The following is a 5,253-nucleotide window of genomic DNA, read 5'->3' on the forward strand; positions in this document are numbered from 1 at the left end:
CTACTTTGATGTCACTCATACTAACAGCTGTTCTGGTTTCTAATTCCGGAATATTTACTTCGTCTTCTTCCGTGACGGAATTGCGGAAAACTGCATCTCTCTGTCATCCACGCACTGCTTCTCGCGGAATGTATCCTTCATTGGGCCAAATAGATGGAAGTCGGGAGGTGCGAGATCCGAGATGTAGAGTAGCTGAGGAAGAACAGTCCAATGAAATTTTGTGAGCCCCCGTTCCATGGAGAAGGAGAAGTTCGTTTGCATTTATAAGACAATGAACACGCTGAAGCCATTTCTCCAATATCCTGAGAGTAGCACACTACACTTCCGAATCGATCGTTCGAGGACATCAAACAGAATAACCCATTCGGAGTCTCAGGAGACCATCACCGGCTGAGGCCGGGGCTTTGAACTTTTTCTTCGTAACGCCACTCTGTCGATTGATGTTTTTCTTTCGGATCTATGTGATGAACCCCTGTTTCATCGCGTGCGACTTTGATGTTCTCAAAAAATGTGTCACGATCAGCCTAGTACGGCGCAAGCGATTCTCACAAATGATCCTCCGTTGCACTTTCTGATCTTGTTAGGCAGCGACGAGTGCATCATCACTACTAACAGAGGCGTGCAGTTATGCAGCGAGGTGTTTGATTGTGATCCGCCGATCACCTCGAATGAGGGTGTCGACACGTTCCAACGTTGCAAGAGCCACGCGGGTGTGCTGCCAGCAGGCATGCAGGAGACGGGCGGGTCTGCGCAGTCTTGTTACGATGATAGCAGGTGCCTCGCCCAGCGAGTCACAGTGCTTCTGTTCACTGCCAGGTCTGCGTAGGCATTCTGCAGGCGTCTCGGAATATCAGCGATGCTCTGATTTTCTTCCAAAAGAAACTCAATGCCAGCTCTCTGCTACGGACGCACTTTCGTTACAGATGCCATTTTAAAAGCTGTATGTGGCATCGCCACCTAGCGAAACTCTATGGGGCTGAAAGGGGAATATTCCACGACGTCCCACAACAAATTCCGCATTTTTTCAACCAAAATTGGCAAAGAAAAAAATTTGTCGCATTACTTATCGAATACCCCTCGTAGTACGACAATGATACAAGCTGAAGAAATGAATTAAAATTTGTGCCACGGTCTCGACGAGACTCAAAGGTCTCGAGGAAAATTTTATTATAATATCTGTTGAGCCCCTCATTGTGTCGATGGTATCTTACAAGCATTTGCGCTGTATGTTCCCGATTGCTCGGTACCGGTGTGACCGTGGCACGTTTGCGACATCAGCTGTAGTATCATTACATGACAGCTGCTGACACGAAGACTTGTGTTCCATCCTCTGATATCGAGTAGGAGAGCATCCAAAATAGATTTATCTGAGTTTGAGATAGCCCTACTCAGTCCATCAAGTATAACTCAAAAAATCTTGGATACTCTCCTGATGCACTAGGTCAATTACTTGTTGTCACAAAAGTTGCAGAAATAAAAACTGTTTCTGCTGAGACCAATGTTCAAAAGATATAACAGCACTCCTACGAGGGCATACGGGAAACTAATGACTCCGAATTTTTTTATTCTGGTCTCAATATCAATTGAGGTATGATATGTCATGCAAGGCAACGGCCTTGCCGCAGTGGATACACCGGCTCCCTTGAGATCACCGAAGTTAAGCGCTGTCGGTCGTGGCCGGCACTTGGATGGGTGACCATCCCGCCGCCATGCACTGTTGCCATTTTTCGGGGTGCACTCAGCCTCGTGATGCCAATTGAGGAGCTACTCGACCGAATAGTAGCGGCTCCAGTCAAAGAAAACCATCATAACGACCGGGAGAGCGGTGTGCTGACCACACGCCCCTCCTATCCGCATCCTCCACTGAGGATGACACGGCGGTCGGATGGTCCCGATGGGCCACTTGTGGCCTGAAGACGGAGTGCTCTATGTCATGCATATTAGTCGGCCCGAGCACGGGCCCGGGTTCGATTACCGGTGGGGTCAGGAATCTTCACCTGCCTCGAGATGACTGGGTGTTTGTATTGTCCTCGTCATTTCATCATTATTCATGAAAGTGGCGAGATTGGACTGAGCAAAGGTTGGGAATTTGTACGGGCGCTGATAACCGCGCAGTTGAGCGCCCCACAAACCAAACATCATCATCAGCCCGCATCTCGTGGTCGTGCGGTAGCGTTCTCGCTTCCCACGCCCGGGTTCCCGGGTTCGATTCCCGGCGGGGTCAGGGATTTTCTCTGCCTCGTGATGGCTGGGTGTTGTGTGCTGTCCTTAGGTTAGTTAGGTTTAAGTAGTTCTAAGTTCTAGGGGACTGATGACCATAGATGTTAAGTCCCATAGTGCTCAGAGCCATTTTTGAGCCATCATCATCATATTAGTTGGTAGATTTTCTCGCTTCACTGACTGAAGTTGCAACCCTCTGCCGGTAAAGGTTCCGAATTGTAGCGTGTAATATGGCGGTGTGGACCATAGCTATGTCGGTTCGTCCGGAAAAGTGTGCTGTAATCGCGTCTCTAACCGCAGAAAATGTGCCTCCAGTTGTATCCGTAGAAGAATGGAAGCCGCTGCATGGGAATGATCGAATCGACGTCAGTAATCTACGACGCTTTGCTGTCCGAGCTCGTAATGGAGCAGACGGTGGTGCTAGCCTCGACGTGTGTACCAGAACTACGAGTGGACGAACGCTGACAGCAACCGACATGACTCATCGTTATCGTGTTGATGAACCCATCAGTAACGAATCGTCCGATCTTAGATAAGAGTGTCGTACCACGAGAGCGTGTACAAGACATAATTGCAGAACTGCGATACAGATAACCGTGTGCACGGTGGGCGCCTCGAAAACTCACTGCAGTCATGAAACAGAGGAGATTGGACGCCCGTCAACACTTTATTTTGCGTTTCGAACGGAAGGGTTATGGGTTCCTTAACATTGCGACAGGTGACGAAAGTTGGGCTCACCATTTTGACCACGAAATCAAGAGAGCATCAATGAAGTTCATGCTTACAGTGTTCTGGGGTGTTCAACGCGAGGTGCGTTTGAAATTCAAGCCTAAAGGCCTCACTGTAAACTCCGAAAGGTACTGTGAGACCCTTATAAAAGTGATAGCACGAATTCGAAGAATTCTTCCACACATGAATCACCGTCTCCTTCAGCCTGACAATACCATACCATGCACGATCGCTGCGACATCTGCAACAATCCGACGCCCTGCCCTCACTGTCATCGATAATCCTCCATACCGTCCCGACTTGGCCCCGTCCGATTTTCATCTCTTTGCAAAACCTAAACCTTCGAGAACTTCAGTTTGACAGTGATGAAGCGGTGCAAGCCGAGGTGATGTTGCGCCTCCGTCAACAAAGTCAAACATTCTACAGTGACGGTATCAACAAACCGGTCTCTCGTTGCGAGAAATGTATTCCTTGCCAGGATGACTATGTTAAGAAATAAATATTTAGACACGAAGAATAAAGATGTATAACGTTAACAAAGTCTGATTTATTTAAAAAGCCTTAAAAGTTTTGCATAAAAAATTGAGATGCATTACTTTCCAGCACGTCCTCGTATTTTGTGTAGAGTGATGTAAGTCGAATTGTAAACATCCTCGGAGTCTTTCGCGGCAGCATGTCTGAATAAAATCTCGGTTTTCCATCCGCGTCAATTCCAGTAAAACTCTCAAGATTCCGATGGCTATCCCCGCCATCGTCGTCAGGAGTAAAACTACTGACTGCCGGGGTTCGCACGATTTTCCGCTTATATAGCCACGATTACGGCTGGCCGGGCGCTGTGACCGAGCGGTTCTAGGCGCTTAGTCCCGAACCGCGCTGCTGATAGGATCGCAGGTTCGAATCTTGCCTCGGGCATGGCTGTGTGTGAAGTCCTTAGGTTAATTAGGTTTAAGTAGTTTTAAGTCTAGTAGACTAATGACCTCAGATGTTAAGTCTCATAGTGCTTAGAGCCATTTGAACCTTTTTGTTTTATTATTACGGCTGCAGCCCTAATCAGAGAGGGCCGAAACGACGCGTGCGCAAAGGGTGAGTTGGGCAACTCATAGTAGCTTCGGTCCGTCGTGGGACCGAGTGACGTTAGTTGGTGCGAGGGATTGGTACCACGTCTGAAACTGCCGCTCCCGACTCACTACAAGCGCTAACACCCAGAGCCCGCCCTCACACCATACGTAGAGTATAAACCGTTTCATTTCAAAATGTGACGTTTCGTCACAGGGTTATTCGGTAAGAGTGATAGCGTTACGGAGATATTTAGCAACCTCAAGTGGCAGACTTTGCAAGAGAGGCGCTCTGCATCGCGGTGTAGCTTACTGTCCAGGTTTCGAGAGGGTGCGTTTCTGGATGAGGTGTCGAATATATTGCTTCCCCCTACTTATACCTCCCGAGGAGATCACGAATGTAAAATTAGAGAGATTCGAGCGCGCACGGGGGCTTTCCGGCAGTCGTTCTTCCCGCGAACCATACGCGACTGGAACAGGAAAGGGAGGTAATGACAGTGGCACGTAAAGTGCCCTCCGCCACACACCGTTAGGTGGCTTGCGGAGTATAAATGTAGATGTAGATGTAGATGTAGATGTACCATTTTTTGTGCAATGCAACTATTTATCTGTCAAGTCAATAAAGCTAGGAATCATTCTTTATGTGCATAATTGTTTCACTTATACAGGGAATTCATCTAAGCTGTCCACCTCATATACGAGTATTTGTGGAATCGCTTAAGATAGCGTCATTTTGTTTTAACACGGATGAACTATGAGAAAGTTCTCACTAATATATATTTTCTTCCCACAGCTGTATTAATCGTCCTTAACTGACGATTAGTGTAAGTTCAATATACGCCAACGAAGAGAAGTTAAAAATGGTACTCATTTAGGCATTTGTTCGAATGACTGGTGTGCATTTACCTTGTGTTTCCTCTTGTTTACTGTCAACTGCAGCAAGCGGACGAGTCACGTTACTCGGATACCTTCGTTGCGTGCTAGTACGAGTGACTCAGAACAATTCTGTATTACGTCATGCTTACGGGGAAGGTGCTCTGTGATACGTTTTTGAACAGGTTTTGAGGAGATTAAAAAAAATGTTCAAATGTGTGTGAAATCTTATGGGACTTAACTACTAAGGTCATCAGTCCCTAAGCTTACGCACTACTTAACATAAATTATTCTAAGGAGAAACGCACACACCCATGCCCGAGGGAGAATTCGAATCTCCGCCGGGACCAGCTGCACAGTCCATGACTGCAGCGCC

Source organism: Schistocerca serialis, chromosome 6 (assembly GCF_023864345.2).
Source record: "Schistocerca serialis cubense isolate TAMUIC-IGC-003099 chromosome 6, iqSchSeri2.2, whole genome shotgun sequence".
NCBI classification, from domain to species: Eukaryota; Metazoa; Arthropoda; class Insecta; order Orthoptera; family Acrididae; genus Schistocerca; species Schistocerca serialis.